The 20,998-nt window shown below is 43.0% G+C and overlaps 1 protein-coding gene across 3 annotated transcripts in view; it reads right to left on the bottom strand.

The window, feature by feature from the left end:
• Positions 1–20,998, bottom strand: part of SLC7A2 (solute carrier family 7 member 2) — a 119,160-nt gene that overhangs the window by 60,601 nt on the left and 37,561 nt on the right. For 2 of the 3 annotated variants that reach the window (XM_044299590.1, XM_044299604.1), the window contains exon 1: positions 5,017–5,166. The exons of the other annotated variant lie outside the window; for it this stretch is intronic. The gene's annotated coding sequence lies outside the window, so the exon portion shown is untranslated. Of the gene's footprint in view, positions 1–5,016; positions 5,167–20,998 lie in introns of those variants that run through there. 3 annotated transcript variants of the gene reach the window in all.

The raw sequence follows: 20,998 nt of genomic DNA, 5'->3' as shown, positions 1-20,998 counted from the left end.
GTACTGCCTGAGGCAAAAATTTAAACGGCACCCCCTCCATGCCAAATTATTGATATAATACCAGTGTCTTCTTATGTGGCACAAGGGTCTTTGGGCCCCTCAGACTCCTAGGCCCCGTAGCGACTGCTACCTCTGCACCCCCTATAGCTACGCCCCTGCCCGGTCCTTCCCAATTTTTTTTACCAGGGTTCAGCCATACAGCAACATAAATCAAAGTCTATAAATCCAAGAGGTACAGTCTGAGGGTCTAATGAGATCGGACTTATTTATTTTCATCCACTACAGTCATCATTTCTATTGTGGCAACAAATAAAAGTTTAATTTAAGGCCTCCTGCACACGACCGTAGGTGTCCCGTTGCCGTATTGCGGACCGCATTTGCGGATCCGTAATACACGGGCACCGTTCCGGGTGCATTCCGCATCACGAATGTGCAGCCATTCACTTCAATGGTTCCGCAAATCCGGAGATGCGGAATGGGGCGGAACGGAGTGCTTCCATGGGGTTTCATCCCGTACTTCCGTTCCACAAAAAGATAGAACATGTCCTATCTTTTTGCGGAACAGCTGGATCGCGGACCCATTAAAGTGAATGGGTCCGCGATCCACTGCGGCTGCCCCACGGACGGTGTTCGTGCATTGCAGCCCGCATTTTGTGGGCCGCAGCACGGCCACGGGGCGCACATGTTCGTATGCAGGAGGCCTAACTAGGTGAGGTCAAAAACACAGAAGAGGTGCAAATCTTTCTGTTATACCTTATCTCTGGTTTTGGCTCACAATCGCTGATGGAACTCACTGACCAAACACTGATCAAAACACTGACGTGTGAACTTGGCCTTAGGCTCTTTATTTTTGATAAGAGCAAGCGCACAGCAGACACAACTTTTTCTCCCATCATAAATATTTGAAACCTGACGGGACTGTCACAAACTGAGCACAATTTGTTTTTGTTTTTTTTCCATTTTCTGTTCCTTTGACGTAGCAGAACTATGAAAAACACAAAACTGGTGTGAACTCCAAAGAGTCCGCATCCGCTTTGTCCATTCCATTGCCCAACAACAATATAGAAAATGTCCTACTCTTGTCCGCATTACGCACAAGGATAGGGCTGTTCTATTATTCGTAACGCACCATGTATCCATGTTTTGGAAAACGGCTACGGCTGTGTGCACGAGCGGATGCTGTGCGGGTAATCTGCTGCGTGAAAGAGAGCCAAGCCCCGCTCTGGACAGCAGAGACACGGAGCATTAACATGACTGATAATGCTCCGTGCCTCTCTGTGATCTTTTTACTACAAAATCATGGTGACAACTTTATCTCACTGAGATTATGTAGTAAAAAGGTCACAGAGAGGCACGGAGCATTATCAATCATGTTACTGCTCCGTGTCTCTGCTGTCCGGAACGGGGCTTGGCTCTCTTTCACGCAGCAGATTACCCGCACGGCATCCGCTCGTGTGAAAGAGCCCTTAGGGCTCATGCACACAGCCGCAGCCGTTTTCCAAAACATGGATACATGGTGCGTTACGAATAATAGAACAGCCCTATCCTTGTGCGTAATGCGGACAAGAGTAGGACATTTTCCGTGTGAAACAGCCCTAACTCTGTCTCCAGGAAATTCACAAACTAGGAACAATGCCTTGTAGGACTAGCTCAGATAAATACAACGATGCCTTTCACTTAGAGATCTTTGCTTAATTCTGGAGAAAAAGTACTTTTAATCCATATTCAAATGAGCAGATAAGTGCATTGAGGGTTGGGCCAAGCCACTCTGTGCACCCTTGCTCCTCCTGCTTCCTCTAAACCCCTCCTTCTCCTTCTTGATTGACAGGATCAGGTGAGATGACTGTGCAGGAACCTGGCCCTGTCAATCAGGAAGGAGAGGCAAAGGCTGGAAGAGGAAGCAGGAGGAGCAAGGGTGCACAGATTGGCTTGGGGCAACCCTCACTGCACTTGACCTCTCATTTGCATATGGATTATAAGTACTTTTTCTCCAGAATGAAGCAAGGATCTCTAAGTGAAAGGCATCATTATATTCATCTGAGCTAGCCTTACAAGGCATTTTGCCTTGAAGATCCCATTCCTACCAAACACAAGTTGAAAATACTATGTCATCTAGTGGAGTTCTGGATTCCAAGATCCATGTTCTCATACCAGAGCACTGTGAGTTAATACAGGGGGTTCTCTGTTTAGTATCTTCGAGACTTGGCCAGAATGGAGAGCAGTTACAAGGAACACCTCTAGCTCCTGTATTACACAAATAGCCCATTGACTTGAAAGGACGTCATTCAACCTGCTGATAACTTGGGGTCACAGCAGTGAGACCTCGTGATAAGTTTATTGTCATGAAACACTTCTAACAAGTGGAAATTGCCCAAAGTGGAGAAAACATTAGTGTCAGAAGAACAGGATAAAGCAGGACAACCGCATATGTCACTACAGTCACACGGCATCAAGGGAGCTTGACTGTTGTCACACCAGTTAAAGATTCACCGACGTTATCATGAAAGCAACGTGGGTGTACAAAAAAAGTCACTTACACAAACTAAACTTGACCCTCACCTCTTTGAGAGATGAGCAGAAAATTTATCTGACAAATGGCTTAACCAGGTATTTCATCACTTAACTCTTTCCCATCGACTATAGTCAATATATCTATGAAGAAAGCTATCACGGATTATAGGGCACACCTTACAACAGGTCCATCTACCAGAAACAAGAGGGACAAAAGAGCTATACGTTATAGACTCAAACTATTGGGAGGCGTTTCTCCATACCCAGCAGAAGCGGGCTAAGGCCTAACATGGCGGCCATGGAGCTCTACGGCAATGAGTTCCCAACAGAGGCAAAATTTAACTAGACTTTGCAGATGGCTTTTCCACCCATTTATATGCTAGATACAGATAGCTTCTATAAGAATTTGATCTTAGTATGTCCGTGACTGACACAATGAGATTAGATTGCAAGCTCCACTGTGGCAGGACTCCATATGGGAAACAGAGATTAAGGCGAATAATATTTTCCATAAGCTGAAACATTTACAAGTACTTACATTGTATAAGAACATGGCTTCTGAAGAACCTTATTTCTGTGAAATAAGCATGTATAATATCTGGAAAAGGCTGCTAAATGGCCTATGCATACGTCGCACAATGATGGATCCGTCTTGCAAAGTTTTTTGAGACAGAACAAAAACTTATAGACAGATAGATAATGTAGATAGATAGATAGATATTAGACAGATTGATAGATATAAAATAGATAGATGGATACGAGATAGATAAGAGATCAATAGTTACATAATGAGATAGATATGACCAAGATAGAAAATAGATAGGTAGATAGATGATTGATATATATTACAAAGATGATAGATAGATAGATAGATAGATAGATAGATAGATAGATAGATAGATATTAGATACAGTGATGAGCGACATGGGCAATATTCGAATTCGCTATATTTTGTGAATATTTGGGCAAATATTTGTGAATTCAAGAATTCGTGATCTCCAGTCATTATTCTCTCGATTGCAAAAATCAGCAATCGGAAAATTCGCTATAAAAATTCACGATATGAAAATTCGCGATCAACACTACTCCGAAAGTCAAAGATTTTGCAGCCTTCTCATTGGTCCACAAGCAAGAAGCAGTGAGGGATCATGGGTACTGATGAAAAAAAATCTAGAATATTCACGATTACGAAGATATAGCACTATATTCTAGATATTCGCAAATTCTCAAAGTGCCAAAATTTGCGATAAAAGTTTGCGATTAGAATATTCGCGATCAACACTAATTAGGTATAAGAAATATAGATAATAGATAGATATCAGATATTAGAGAGATTGATAGATATAAAATAGATGGATATATAGATTTGAGACAGATAAAGAAATTGTTAGATAGATAGATATCAGAAATATACATTATATATATATATATATATCAGAGAGATGATAGATATTAGACATATTGATAGATATAAAATAGATATAAGATGGAGAAATAGACATTAGATAGATAGATCTGTTGATGCAACAAGTACTAGCTATGAGGAAGATACAATAGTTCAGTAAACAGAAATCAGCAGAATGCTGAGGGTTATCAGTGTCATGTGAGGAATCAGCTATGCTCCTACAGTCTGCAGCAGCATACATATTTAGGGCTCGTTCAAACGAACGTTTTTTGCGTTCCGTATACGGGCGATATTTTGCGTTCTGTATACGGTCCATATACAGAACCATTCATTTCAATGGTTCCGCAAAAAAAAAAAAAAGTACTCTGTATGCATTCTGTTTCCGTATTTCCGTTCAAAGATAGTACATGTCCTATTACTGCCCGCAAATCACGTTTCGTGGCTCCATTCAAGTCAATGGGTCCGCAAAAAAAAAATGAACACATTCGAAATGTACTCCGTATGTCTTCCATACCCGTTCCGTTTTTGCAGAACCATCTATTGAAAATGTTATGCCCAGCCCAATTTTTTCTATGTAATTACTGTATACGGAAAAATGGAACAGAACCGGAAAAACACTACTGAAACAAAAAACTGAACAACGGATCCGTTAAAAACGGCCCGCAAAACACTGAAAAAGCCATACGGTCGTGTGCATGAGCCCTTATACAAACACTCCTTACTCAAGTTTTATTATAAATAGTTATGAATGGCAAACTATTAGTTTTAAATAGCAGATTTAAATGCTGCACTTTTTATCAGGGCACCAAGTCTTCTGGCATTGACTGAAACTGATTTAAATGTTTCATTCATCTAGCACCAAATGTCAGTCATCAGCTGCTACAGCTTCTTAATTTGGATCAAAAGCATTTCTTATTTTCTTCCTTAATTAAAAATGGTAAAAAAAAAAAATGAAATGAGACCAAGCCTTCAAGCATCTAGGATTTAAGTACTTTAAAAATAAATGTATATCTGTAGAACAGTATATATATATATATATATAGAGAGAGAGAGAGAGAGAGAGAGAGAGAGAAAGAGGAAATGCATAAAATGATACTCACCAGAATAAAGGCTACAATAAATGTCTCCACTTCAGTCTTCTCCTGTTAAATAGCCCTGTGACTGCAGAGAAACCATGAAGCAGTATGAGTCCTGCCCTGAGGTTGTATCCAGTCTAGTGAGCTCCTCTGCTCAGCGCAGAATAAGCCATGTGGAGCAGGATGGCTCTCTTTCAAACATAGTGACCGAAGGAAAAAAAAAGTCAGAGCACTAGCACACTCCAATGGGAGCTTCCGGCAGTGGTCTGCTGACCAATACTACACCGCCGTGAGAGATGCTTTACATATTCTAGTCAGGCAACATCAAGCAGATGACGATTGTCAGAAATTGTATGATTTGATATATTTACATGGACCAAGTCAGCAGTCATTATCAAAATGAACCGCTTGTGCGAGGAGGTGAGAACTGCATTTACATGCAGCCATCCTCTCCATGGGGACGAATGATCACTGCTGCGATCGCTCATCCCATTATAGATTCATTATTTCTGGGCAGCTGATCACTGTTTACACAGGACGACCTGCTGTCCAGAAATGATGATTTTGGTGCCTGCACCAGAGATGCTCTCATCTGGTGGAGTGCTTTGCTTGTTCATCTGGTGATCAGCAGCACCTTTACACGGGCTAATATTCAAAACAAGCGTTCATAGGAAGGTTCATTCCTGATAATTGGCCCAGTAATTGTGCCATATAAAGAGTTTGACTTAATTAGTACAAGAACTGACTGGGCCCCACAGCTAATTTTTGATTGTGCCCCCCCCCCCCCCAGCAACCCACTCCTGTGTAACCCTCACTCCTGCGACTAGTCAAAATCGCTCTCTCAGACCAGGCACGTCAGCCGTCCATCCACGCTTATATACTATACTCATGTCTCTATATATACTGATATAATGTTGCTGTATATAATGTCATTGTTTAATAGTGTTGAAAGGGCTCTGACAATAAAATCGTCCAGTCCTTCTCCCGGATGGGCCCTTTCTGAGTTTGGGCCCCGTGGCAGCCTTTTCCCCTGCTTCCACTCTAGCTACTCCCCTGCCCCCTGTAAATGTAAGAAGATCATCAATCACCATTCTACCAAGTCATCACAATCACAACCTCAGAGAGAGGTAAGGCACGTATAGGGGTTGTCCAATGAAAAATATTCATCAGTTTTCAAACCAGCACCTGGATCTGAATACTTTTGTAATTGCATGTAATACAAAATTTGGCATAGCCACTGAGTATATTCAATAAATTGGATCTGTATAGCACCACCTGCTGTTTGATATTTTCTTATTTCTTTGTCCTGCTCACTGAGAAGGCTGCACATGCTCAGTTTCATCCTACAACTGCCTCCTGATACATGCAGAATTTTAAAGAAGCAAAAAGATGTCAAAAGCAACAAAGAGTTGTTACTCACCTCCACTGATCCTCCCGCACTACTACTCTGCTACTGCTACTACTACTACTCTGGTCCCCACTGCTCTGCACTTCCTGTCCAGGCTTGACATGTCAGCGATGTTAGCAGCCTATCAGCCCATCACTGGCTGAGGCTGTTCACCACCAGGGCCACTAATTAGCTGAATGGGTCTTTTCTAGAATTTCCAGAGCCACAGAAAGCAGTGGCAAAATGGTAGCATCAGGGATCAGAGGTGGCGACTAACCTCCTAATTCTTTTTTATTTTATTTTTTAAAAATCTCCCTGGAAAATCCCTTTAAGTTTTCAACTATCATTCAAATGTAAACACATGGTCACCTGTTGAGGGCAATGTCACCTGCTGACGTGCATCCTATCATAATTGCAACACTAATGGATTCTGGGCCAGAAATCACTGACCGTAAACAAGATACAATTTACTTAATATTGTGCATGGTTCTGTGCATACCGCCTGCCAAAGAACGGAAAAAATGAGATTAATCTTGAATGGCTCCCATTTAGTGCAACTTTTAATTGCAATTTATGGTATATAAGATGCATACAATACTCTTTTACCAACGTATTGTGTAAAATGTAATTATCATTAATATAGCTTTTTCTTAATTGTACATTGTTTAAATACTATTATACATTATAGATATTATATATATATATATTATATGTATTATTAGAGAAAGAGAGAGAGTATATATTTGCATAAAATGTAATTAGCATTAAAATGACCTTTACTTAAATTGTATATTGTTTTAATACTAGATGCAGACACAATGTGCAGTGAGAGGCAAATTATTCACAGATGTGGGGGAAGGGCATAGAACTAGTAAGTACACAGTAGATTAAACATATGTTCTATGGATTATAATACCACTCCGCTCGCTGACCTGCAAAAAGCCACATAAATGGAGACTGTCACCTGGGTTAAGCAGTATTAGACTACATACATGCACATAACTGTATTTTAAGTCCCCATCCGATTCGCATTTTTATGGATTGCACATGGACCCTCTCATTTCTATGGTTCTTAAAAAAATACGGACAGCACATAGATGTAATTTGTGTGCTGTCTGCATCCGTATGTCCGTTTTGCAGCCCCACAAAAAAATAGAACATGTTCTATTATTGTCCACATTACAGACAAGGACAGGACTGCTCAGGTGCAGCCATCTTAGGTTCATGGGGTAACACGGCGTAGGTCTAAACGCAGGGGAAGAGGAAGTGGTGAGGTTGGACAATAAAGCAAAAGGAGAAGTCTATGTTTGTTTTGAGGGCCCATTGGCGGTGCATTTGAAGCAGCAGATGAGGGAGCGGATTTGGAAAGGGGAGTACGTGGATATATTTTCCCTTCTTCCCTTGGAAAGGTTTAATTTAGATAGAAATAGGAACGATGAGGGTAAGAAAGAGGACGAAGAAAAGCATAGATATCGGTTGATACCGCGGACGTTCCCGAACTGGCTACAGGCGTTCCCGATATTAGCAAGCGTTATCGGGTAAAAATCGCCGGAGTGTTGCTCAGCACTTTTTTGTTATATGGACGCTATCGGCGAGGCTTATCAGGTGTATGGGGGACTAGCATGGCTGTGTTATGATGAGCAGTTTAGGCAGCGGAAGGCGGTACGCCTGAATATTAGATGGGATCACAAAGACATCGCTTTGTGGTTGAAGGTGACAGCGCCAGTTAGGTTGAGTCAGTCCTTTCGGGGTGAATCAGGGGGCGGGTGACAATCCAGTTTTGCCGCAATGTCCGCAAGGGGATTGTGCTTTATATTCAATGAAAGGGGGTGTAAATTTGGAGCCAAGTGCAAGTTCAACCACGAGTGCACCACTTGTGGTGTGTCCCACGGAGCCAAGCTGTGTTTCGGGGGAAGCAGGCAAAAAGGGGGTGATGTTTTCGGCAGCTGGCTCCAGAGGCAGAGGGACATATGGGACTTTCTGGAGACACTGTAGTGGGGCTCATCATGTCATCGTTGGCGCCCGGTACGTGCGAGACATATGGAAAAGCTTGGCTTGATAACATCATACTTGGATGACAGGTCCTTTCTGATATCTACTGTAACGGCACCGTTTCCGCAGACAAGGGGTTAAGATCCGTTCAGGCGATATGCCCCTTTCCGAGAGACAGGCACAGCTACTGCAGAACACCAACCTCCCGAACTGGATACAAAATAGCACTCCAAACTGGAACCTCACAAGTAGCTGTCAGTCAGACGAACAGGAAAAGCGTATCCGTCAGCTTACACTCCTGGCAATCAGTCTCCAACAGCATACAGGGAATCCCCCAATAACGAGACAAGGCTCCGTGTTGAGGGTCAAGCAGTGATCTGAAGTGCTGGCACACCCAGCCTGGTTTTTATTACATTTTGTTGCAGATACAGGACAGATACAACATATCCCCACAATGCATCATGGTTTCCTCCCCTCTGTCCCGGAGACGACCGAACACAATCCAATTATCTCTCAGGACAAAGGGGAGATCACCAATACACATGTGGAGACAACAGGACAGGAATCACCACCCAAACACACAATGGCACACCCCCACAGCAAACACAGACATTTAACATATCCCCAGATAGCTCAAGTCTGAGTGCATATCATTAGGTGACTGGCACTCAGAATACACTGAATACAATAATATTAGCTATCTGGGTGCCCTCACATAACATACAATTTAACCGAACGCATAATAACATAAAACACAATTCTACAGACAGATTTAAGCTGTGCGGCCGGTCTGTCTTCTCCTTTACAGTTACTATGGGCCATAATCCTGAGGCAAGAGGCTTTTAAACAGCCCTCTCCAAAACCCAGTGGCGAGGTTGGTTTCGCCACACATCTCCCCCCCCCAGGGAAGACTAACCAGATACCTGACCTCACGCCGGTCGGTACCTGAGTTAGTCTGGCAGCCCACCCACAACCCAATACTGGACCTGCTGAATTTCGTAGCCTGTCTCTGTCCAGTAAGTCCACCAAGGTGATGTTGTAAGCTGGTACTCCCGGTCTCTGTGTTGCTCCCTGGTTTGGAGTGGAGGTTGCTTTGTGGACAGGGATCAGCGGTACTCAGCCCTGGTGCCAGCGCTACCACGGAAGAAGCCTGGTTGGAGCCTGGTTGTTGGAGGGGGAAACCGACTGTCTCCCCTTTGGCTAAACAGCCCTGTTGCTGGGGGACAGGACCGACTGTCCCTACCCCCTGTGCTGTAAGTGCAGAGACCACGGTCCCATCTGCACTGTTGTGGGGCTTACTGTCTCCCCCTGGTGCGTTAAGCTGCCGCTGGGGAGAGGGGGTAACGAGCTCCTCTCCCATACATACTTCCAGCCGCTGGGGAGGGCGACCGACCGCCTCCGCTCCCAATACAGTGTCCGGCTGCTGGGGAAAGGAGACTGGGCTCTCTATTCCCTGTAGGACACTCTGCCGCTGGGGGACAGGACCGACTGTCTCTGCCCCCTGTAACTCCGTCTGCCGCTGGGGAATGGAGACTCGGCTCCCAATTCCCAAAAAATCATGCTGCTGCTGGGGGGCAGGAACAACTACCTCTGCCCCCTGTAACTCAGCCTGCCGCTGGGGAGGGAGGCCGATGCTCTCCCCTCCCTGCACTTCACACTGCCGCTGGGGAATGGAGACTAGGCTCCCTATTCCCAAAAAATCATGCTGCTGCTGGGGGGCAGGAACAACTACCTCTGCCCCCTGTAACTCAGCCTGCCGCTGGGGAGGGAGGCCGTTGCTCTCCTCTCCCTGCATTTTACACTGCCTTCCCGGCATATCACTCTGCTGCTGGGGGGCAGGAACAACTGCCTCTGCCCCCTGTAACTCAGCCTGCCGCTGGGGAGGGAGGCCGCTGCTCTCCTCTCCCTGCACTTCACACTGCTGCTGGGGAATGGAGACTGGGCTCCCACTGTCCCGCAACCGTAACTTCCGATGGAGGTCCACCCAACGTGGCAGCTGACCGTCACCTTCTGCCCGGTATAGTAGGGTCGTAGACACTAGATTCCTCACGAACTTCACGTATTTCTCAGCTGGATTGGGTCCGAAGAAGTTCAGCCGCAACCACATCATACGGTCAAATTCCTCCACAGAGTATCTGTACTCCACTGCTGGTTCCATCCTGGTGCTTTTAGGGTCACTGTACTGAGACATGCGTTGCCCTTAAATTGTAGAATCCACAGAAATGGTGTCTCCTGTAGCTGTCCTTCTGGCTGTAGGAACGATCCCACTGCTGCCACCAATGTAACGGCACCGTTTCCGCAGACAAGGGGTTAAGATCCGTTCAGGCGATATGCCCCTTTCCGAGAGACAGGCACAGCTACTGCAGAACACCAACCTCCCGAACTGGATACAAAATAGCACTCCAAACTGGAACCTCACAAGTAGCTGTCAGTCAGACGAACAGGAAAAGCGTATCCGTCAGCTTACACTCCTGGCAATCAGTCTCCAACAGCATACAGGGAATCCCCCAATAACGAGACAAGGCTCCGTGTTGAGGGTCAAGCAGTGATCTGAAGTGCTGGCACACCCAGCCTGGTTTTTATTACATTTTGTTGCAGATACAGGACAGATACAACATATCCCCACAATGCATCATGGTTTCCTCCCCTCTGTCCCGGAGACGACCGAACACAATCCAATTATCTCTCAGGACAAAGGGGAGATCACCAATACACATGTGGAGACAACAGGACAGGAATCACCACCCAAACACACAATGGCACACCCCCACAGCAAACACAGACATTTAACATATCCCCAGATAGCTCAAGTCTGAGTGCATATCATTAGGTGACTGGCACTCAGAATACATGAATACAATAATATTAGCTATCTGGGTGCCCTCACATAACATACAATTTAACCGAACGCATAATAACATAAAACACAATTCTACAGACAGATTTAAGCTGTGCGGCCGGTCTGTCTTCTCCTTTACAGTTACTATGGGCCATAATCCTGAGGCAAGAGGCTTTTAAACAGCCCTCTCCAAAACCCAGTGGCGAGGTTGGTTTCGCCACATCTACTACATAACATATATATATATATATGTATATATATACACTCACCTAAAGAATTATTAGGAACACCATACTACTACGGTGTTGGACCCCCTTTGCCTTCAGAACTGCCTTAATTCTACGTGGCATTGATTCAAGAAGGTGCTGATAGCATTGTTTAGAAATGTTGGCCCATATTGATAGGATAGCATCTTGCAGTTGATGGAGATTTGAGGGATGCACATCCAGGGCACGAAGCTCCCGTTCCACCACATCCCAAAGATGCTCTATTGGGTTGAGATCTGGTGACTGTGGGGGCCATTTTAGTACAGTGAACTCATTGTCATGTTCAAGAAACCAATTTGAAATGATTCGAGCTTTGTGACATGGTGCATTATCCTGCTGGAAGTAGCCATCAGAGGATGGGTACATGGTGGTCATGAAGGGATGGACATGGTCAGAAACAATGCTCAGGTAGCCCGTGGCATTTAAACGATGGCCAATTGGCACTAAGGGGCCTAAAGTGTGCCCATAAAACATCCCCCACACCATTACACCACCAACACCAGCCTGCACAGTGGTAACAAGGCATGATGGATACATGTTCTCATTCTGTTTACGCCAAATTTGGACTCTACCATTGAAATGTCTCAACAGAAATCGAGACTCATCAGACCAGGCAACATTTTTCCAGTCTTCAACAGTCCAATTTTGGTGAGCTTGTGCAAATTGTAGCCTCTTTTTCCTATTTGTAGTGGAGATGAGTGGTACCCGGTGGGGTCTTCTGCTGTTGTAGCCCATCCGCCTCAAGGTTGTGCGTGTTGTGGCTTCACAAATGCTTTGCTGCATACCTCGGTTGTAACGAGTGGTTATTTCAGTCAACGTTGTTCTTCTATCGGCTTGAATCAGTCGGCCCATTCTCCTCTGACCTCTAGCATCAATAAGGCATTTTTGCCCACAGGACTTTAAAATGCCTCTGATTAACCCCAAATAAAGTTCAGCTGCTCTAGTTGAAAATGTCTTCGTTGCATCCCACTGCAAAAGCCATGGTCCACAGAGAGCTTCCAAAGCATCAGAGGGATCTCATTTCTAAAAGGTATCAGTCAGGATAAGGGTACAAAAGAATTTCCAAGGCATTAGATATGCCATGCAACACAGTGAAGACTGTCATCATCAAGTGGAGAAAATATGGCACAACAGTGACAATACCAAGAACTGGACGTCCCTCCAAAATTGATGAAAAGACGAGAAGAAAACTGGTCTGGGAGGCTACCAAGAAGCCTACAGCAACATTAAAGGAGCTGCAGGAATATCTGGCAAGTACTGGCTGTGTGGTACATGTAACAACCATCTCCCGTATTCTTCATATGTCTGGGCTATGGGGTAGAGTGGCAAGACGAAAGCCTTTTCTTACGAAGAAAAACATCCAAGCCAGGCTACATTCTGTGAAAACACATCTGAAGTCTCCCAAAAGCATGTGGGAAAAGGTGGTCTGATGAAACCAAGGTTGAACTTTTTGGCCATAATTCCAAAAGATATGTTTGGTGCAAAAACAACACTGCACATGACCAATAGAACACCATACCCACAGTGAAGCATGGCTTTTAGGCTCTTTTTCTTCAGCTGGAACTGAGGCCTTAGTTAAGCTAGAGGGAATTATGAACAGTTCCAAATACAAGTCAATATTGGCACAAAACCTTCAGGCTTCTGCTAGAAAAATGAACATGGAGAGGAACTTCATCTTTCAGCATGACAACGACCCAAAGCATACATCTAAAATCAACAAAGGAATGGCTTCACCAGAAGAAGATTAACGTTTTGGAATGGCCCAGCCAGTGCCCAGACCTGAATCCGATTGAAAATCTGTGGGGTGATCTGAAGAGGGCTGTGCACAGGAGATGCCCTCGTAATCTGACAGATTTGGACTGTTTTTCTAAAGAAGAGTGGGCAAATCTTGCCAAGTCAAAATGTGCCATGCTGATAGACTCATACCTCAAAAGATTGAGTGCTGTAATAAAATCAAAAGTAGCTTCAACAAAGTATTAGTTTAAGAGTGTGCACACTTATGCAACCATATTATTTTATTTTTATATTTTTTCTTCCCTCCACCTAAAAGATTTCAGTTTGTTTTTCAATTGAGTGGAACAGTTTATAGGTCACATTAAAGGTGGAAAAAGTTCTGAAATGATTTATCTTTGTCTCATTTTTTTACATCACAGAAACCTGACATTTTAACAGGGGGGTGTAGACTTTTTATATCCACTGTATATATATATATATATATATATATATATATATACTACTCTCAGATTAAAAAAACTCAATCTTAAATAAAAAGGAGAATCTAAAATATTTACCCCACAAAAATAAGGGAAAGTTAAAGGTGGCCCAAAAAGCCATGTCTAAAAAAACCTTTGGTGAGACAAAAGATGTGACGTATTCTATAAATGAACGGGAGCATGAAGGCAGTGACCGGAAGAAATAAGTGTATACATACAAATTGGTGCGATCTCTTTACATCCAAATAAAGTGCACAGTCTTCCGAAACACAGCTGATGGCCTGAAACTTAGTTCAAAGGGGAGTTCACTGGAGGATTAGAAGGTGTATTAAACTGGAAGTGAGCTGGCTACTGCCATTATTTGGATAAATCTTTAGAATGGTTTGTCTCATGATCATGGAACTAATTTGTCTGGATGTCAGCTTTCGATCAGCTTTAGTAAGTCCATATCAGTCTAGACATAGTGTAGTGTGGGAAAGGTATGCCTGTCACTTGTACAGAAACTCGCATGTGAGCCCCACAGCCCACATGTAAGATAAACTGTGTACAATTCACAAGGGTGAGGTATTAGCAAAAATCCAAACTGAGCTTAAAGAGGGATTCTCACCTTAGCCACTCAATCATTTATGGTGGGGATTGGAATAGCAATCATATATGGTGGGCAGAGGGTTAGAGAAAGAGGCTGGGCTACATTGTTCCAGTATCTCCCAGTTATCCTAAACTATATGTACCAGAGTATTGGGGAACACCTTTTAATCCTTGAATTCAGATGATTAGGTCAGTCTCATCCAACATCAATGTGTGACCTCACAAATGCTCTTCTGGATGAATGGGCAAAAATTCCCACAGACATTCGCTAAAATCTGGCAGAAAACCTTCTCTAGTAGACCAACTCCTTCTAATGCCTATGGATTTAGAAAGGCATGTCATAAAGCTCCTGTAGGTTTAATATGTAGGTGTCTCAATGGTTTTGTTCATATAGTGTATATATCTATCAATCTGTATATCTAGCTATTTGTCTGTCTATGCATGCCTCTATCTATCTATCCCTGTCTATTTATCTATCGTACATCATTTCATATAGCTGCTGGATATAAAATATTTTATATATATATATATATATATATATATATATATATATATATATATATATTTATAAGAGGCATAAGATAAATGTGTTATGTTAGTGTAAAATGCAAGAACATTTAAGCCTCTATGATGTAATACATTACAGTACTGTAAAAGGCAGCAAAAACATCATGTCAATATGTGGCCTCTGTGCTACAGTTCTGTGGTGATCAAGGTTGAGTAAAAGAAGCAACCCTAGCAAAATGTCCCTAGAACTACAGTAAATCTATGGATGGAACCCCAAGTTGTGGCACTGAATGTAATAATCAGAGGTGAAGTGGACACAGGGACCTGCTGGCCACCATGACAGCTCCTCCACTCTCTAGACAAGAAACAGGCCCCATAAAAGTAATTCTTCAATGGGTACTATGACTCTGAGGCCTCATGCACACGACCGCAGTTATGGTCCGCATCCGAGCCGCAGTTTTTGCGGCTTGGATGCGGACCCATTCACTTCAATGGGGCCGCAAAAGATGCGGACAGCACTCCATGTGCTGTCCGCATCTGTTGCTCCGTTCCGAGGCCCCGCCAAAAAAATATAGCATGTCCTATTCTTGTCTGTTTTGCGGACAAGAATAGGCATGCCTAAAATGGGCCGCCCGTTCCGCAAATTGTGGAAGGCACACAGGCGGCTTCCGTTTTTTGCGGACCGCAAAAAAGGGCATGGTCGTGTGCATGAGGCCTTATGGTTAGGTGTGATCAGGGGCAGACTGGGAATTCAAAGTGGCCCCGTTTTGTAGTTGAGTCCAAACTGATGGAAGGCAAGGCAAACAATACCATATTGTGGCACATTATATCTCCCCAACAGAGCAAAATATCACAGTCCATCACAAAATATTGCCAGCAGAACAAAATACATCCCCAGAAACTTCCACTGGCCCGCCATGAGGAGGACCCAGGCAGCCCCCTGGGCATCAGCCCACCGGGAAATTTCCCTGTAAGGTCTATGGCCAATCCGCCCCTGGGTGTGATGTGGGCACTTGGAGCATATTAGGATATTACAATTTTATAATACACTGTAGCTTATCACTATCACATCATACAACTTTTGCACTGGACATTCTTAGCTCCTGGACTCCACTGATCACCAGTATGAAGGAGCAGAAGCACTCAGATGAGCACTGTGGTCCTATGGCTTTGATTTATCATTTTTTTTTTAGCTCTTCCGTCAGAAGCATGCTTAGAATGGGTTCATATTACGTTTATGCCTTCGTTTGACGTATACGTTACAAAACAAAGGATACCAAAACGCAGCACACCACGTTCTTGTATCCTGCACAGTCCGGTAAAAAAAATTATAATTTTTTTTACAATGGTAAAAAAAAAGTATATGTTTTTTGTTTTATCTGCTTACATTGGAACTCTATAGTAAAAGGATGCCACGGTATGGCATCAGTGTGAGGCATCCGTTTAACATTTACGTTTATTTGTGAAAAACGTGATGTGAACCCAGCCTTAGAAATACATGGGCCGTAGACTTTCTATTACGACATGCACTGCTCTGATCAGAGACGAAGAAGCCCAGTGCTCAGCATATTGCTTCTGCCCCTACTTTCCAGTGTTCAGTGGGCTTCTCAGCACTGGGATAACCCCCCCGGTAAAATCTTTGGATATGCCACTATGACTAGGGATGAGCGAATCGACTTTGACTGAAAAATCCGAAGTCAATTCACATAAAACTTTGTTCTAATAAAAAAAAATTTACAGTACAAATTAATTTCTGAAGTTATTGCGTGAAGTCTTGCGAGACTTCGCGAAGCAATAACTTCGGCTCAATACATTCTAATACTGTACAGACCTCCTGCTCCGTACAGAATTAGAACGAAGTTTTATGCGAATCGACACCGGATGTTTCATCCGAAGTCGATTTGCTCATCCCTAACTATGACATGTGAAAAGTTTTATTATAAAAATGGCAGGTATCCTTTAAAGGAAATATGTCACCAGTGACCTCCCTATTAAACTACTTGCATAGACATATAGCTGTGGTTCACCTGATTAAAATGTAGTTGTTGTTTTTTTCCATCACCATTGCTGTTGTTGCACCCAAGCTCCTCTCCTCTCTGTGGTCAGTCCTTCCCTCTCCCCTTGACCACTGCCTGGCCCTGTCAATCAAACCAGTGAGAGAGGAGCTGGCCACAGAGAGAAGTGAAGCCTCTCTTTAAGGTTTACCAATGTACACTCTGTAAGATCAGCTTTATAGGAGCAGCAACAATTCCCTCCTGGTTACAGGTGATGATTAAGAGGATAGTGGTAAGGACAACTACTTCTGACAGAAGGTGTCACTTCCTTTCCTCCATGTTACTTGTTTCATTCTTTCAGACATTATTAAAGGGTTATATCCATCTCATAATACCAGGATATGGCATGACTTTGTGATCAGTTGGCATCTGACCTCTTGGACCCCCATGATCCAAGAGATAGGCCTTCACTTTATTAGATAGGAATAACCCTCACTGTATTTTATATATCCAAACTAGACAGAAACTTTGCCATTATCTGATATGAGTTTACTGAACATGTGTGAAATTTACGCGCTAGCATACATGAAAAACTGGAATAGTCAGAAATACTAAAGAAACGTGTGTGCCATCAGAGGGCAGCGAGAGTCTAGGAAGCCCCGGCCTGAAGGGATAACATGATCACAGGGTGTCAGACCAAGTGCCAAGAATATTAAGAAGAACAATGGTCTATATCTGCTATTTCCTTCAAAACTTCAAAATCCCAGGATCATTCATGAAACAAATTCCTACACTAGATGCCTCTGCTGGGAGGTGGTTAATTAGAGCTGTGCTGACAGAGAACAGCGACACAATGACAGCATGAGTTTTGTGTCTACTACATGGGGAAACCAAGCAGATATCCTTTTCCATAGGAAGAAAGCGTAAAAAATGTTTTGCAAACTCTTTGTATGACTGATCGCTAAACGAGTCGATAACATCTGGGTCAAAAGTATACTTAGATCTAAAAAAAAACCAAGTCATTTAAAGAGCACAGCAGGGGGTGCACAGATGTACCATTCTGGGCTTACCTGTATTTATTTATGAAGCCCTTTTTGTTTGAACAAGCATCCTGGTACAATGGAGTAGAGCTGAGAAAATCGGAACCTTTGCTCATGTTTATTCCCTCCAAGGCATAAATAGGAAGAGTGACAACATAATGCCCACATTGTCTCGAAAAACGAAAACGACTTCAACGATGTGATACTTATCAATGTAAAACACATAAACGTATCCCAAAATAACTGGGCTACCAAAGGTGAATGGTGTCAAGGAATCAGATGAAACTAAATTAGGAACTGCAAGTTCTTCTTTTCTTTGAAGACATTGGTCATGGTTCAATGTTTCACCATGACGTTATGATTGGGTTATCATATATAGGGAAATTTAGAAATTTTCTGTTAACCAGATGCACGTAGTTATTCAGTATTTATTTTCCAGTGCCTATAAAGAGGTAACCTATTCCACAATACACTCATTTTTGGGGTCTTTTACCTGAGACGAACATTCATATCAACTTTCATTAGCCCCATCATTGCTCCATGTAAACATGTTGCTGATCACCCGACAAACAAGAAAATGCTCCTTGGTTGGGTGATTGCATCTTGTATTTGGCATTAGGAATCATTGGTTGTACATCGCCCTGCGCAAATATGGAGGCGCTGCCAACAAAAATGGGAATTTATGTGCCAGAACGATGGCATTAGTAATCTTTGAGGAACATACAGTGTCAAAGATTGCTCCATTTACATGTGTAGGAATTGGTTATATTAGCTCATTGCTTTGTATAGAAGCCCGCATAATGCCAACCTAAGATCACTAAAATTGAGTAGCAAAATATACTCAAAGCTCCCAATTATACCTCAAGTAGACACCCCCCTTATACATGTATGAAGAACGTAGGAAAACATTCTTTTGGCAGTATGAATGAATGTGTGCAAGCTGGTGATCAATAAAGTAGCTGACCTTATTAATGGATTCTCCTGCTAACATTTATCACCTTTCCATAAGATAGGCGACTAAATGTATGATTGCTGGAGAGCTGATTGCTGGGACCACCACCAATCACAAGTACAGGAGTCCCTGAGTCTCCCATGTGAATGGAATGGCTGGGTACATGCCTGACTACTTCTCCATTCACTGTCTATAGGAATGTCTCTGACATAGTGAATGGAGCAGCAATCACTCATTCCACTTTATTCACACTCGGAACTCAAGGAGCTCCGTTTTCCCAATCAGTGGAAGTCCCAGTGGTCCCAGCGATTGTACATTTATCACCCATCCCGTGCATAGGTGATAAATGTTATTATTAGGAAAATCCCTTAAAGGGTAAATTTAGAATTTTGTTATTGATGGCCTATCCTCAGGATAGGTAATTAATAACTGATCAGTGAGGGTCCGACACCCCAGGCACCTGACGATCAACTGTTTCAGTGTAGCTCCAGCGCTGGAGATACATAATGACATCCAACATGTAGAGGACAAGTGGACGAAGGTGATTATTGCAGCACTGCTCCCAATGACTTCAGTGGGCAGAGTGTTTCCTTTGCTGGAGCTGCACTGAAACAACTGATTGGCAGAGGTACAAGGTGCCTGACCCCCACCCATATCTGAATATTAATGCAATACCCTGAGGATAGGCCATCAATAACAAAATCGCTCCCCTACCAAGTCTTCCTGATTCTCACCAAGGGAAAAGGCATACATACATCGTTTTTGGATCATTATAGGAAACAGATCAGGTCCAATAAGAACATATCACCTGTACATAACACCATCAAAGTTTGTGCTCTTTAGACTTTGACACTAATACACAATATTGCAAGCCAGCGGCTCTTGCTTTCTTTTATTTGGGATAGGACAGAACACATCCTATTGTACTGATTATACGCATTAAATAAAATCAAGGAAAGCATGTGCTGGGATTGTTGGCCATAGTACATTACGGGGATTCCCTTTACATGTGTACCGCCACTGACTGAGTGCCAGCTCCTGGAACTATGTGCAACGATGAAATGTCCAAAGGGTCCTGCTATGGCTTGTTTCTTAAAGTATATTTTAGAAGCGATGCACTAACAGGGTTGATTCCCTTTAAAGTATTAATACATATTAATTATTTAGCAAGACTGGCCACACATTACGAAAAATCTGTTGTTAGAGACGGCTCAATACACATTAAAAGAATGTTCTCAAAGTCTCATGAATTTATCACCAATGAGACTGCAGCTGTGACATCCAGGCAGCGATGTTTGGCATTATGTGCATTAAACATGAAAACTACAGCAGGAAAAAGGAGATAAATGAAAATACATTAATAGAAGAAACAACGCTCCATCTGGTGCACTGGAAAATATAAATCCCAAATACACGAGTAAAACAGATGACATTACATGGCTTGTGTCATAAGGTTTGCCAGAACAAGATTAATATGTATATACTACATTAGCACTCACAGGACAAATATGAGCAGATCATAACAGAATGTTCTCCAAGCTTTTCCCAAGTCTACCACATAAAAATTGGAGAAACTTATTTATTTCATTTATTTATATAATTTACTCACTTACAGTATATAGCACTAACATATTCTGCAGCGCTTTACAGACATTATCAGTAGTTGCTGTCCCCAATGGGGCTGACAATCTAAGTTTCCTATCAGTATGTCTTTGGAGTGTGGGAGGAAACCAGAGGGAACCCACACAAACACACAGAGAACATACAAAGTCCATGCAGATGTTGCCCTTGGGCGAGTAATCCAGCGCTGCAAGGCACCAGTGCTAACCAGTGAGCCACCTTGCTGCCCACTGGAGAAGAATCTCCCTCTTTAGTGTAAATATCAGAATAGTGTTCAACCAAGATCGGACTGGGGTTCCTTCGGCCCACTAGAGGAAATCATTCATGTTGCCCAACCTCCATATCAACAATAAACAGATTTTGATTTAAAACAATAGTGGCTAATTATTGTCTGACTCCGACGGCAACTAATTTTATTTCTTCTGTACCTTTTGAAGCCCACTATGGTATCAGAGCCTGGGCCCACTGGAAGATCCTCTGGTATTCTGTTGGGCCAGTCTGACACTTTGTTCAACCTTGATTAAGTCCTGTAAATTGATCTGATGAACTGATCTGGCTTTCCCTCCATAATCATTTTGAGTTTTGCCAAGTAGTTAATAATCAAAAGG

Source organism: Bufo gargarizans, chromosome 1, assembly GCF_014858855.1.
Source record: "Bufo gargarizans isolate SCDJY-AF-19 chromosome 1, ASM1485885v1, whole genome shotgun sequence".
Lineage (NCBI taxonomy): Eukaryota > Metazoa > Chordata > Amphibia > Anura > Bufonidae > Bufo > Bufo gargarizans.
The sequence above is the reverse complement of the archived record's forward strand: the minus strand, read 5'-3'. Positions and strand labels throughout refer to the sequence as shown.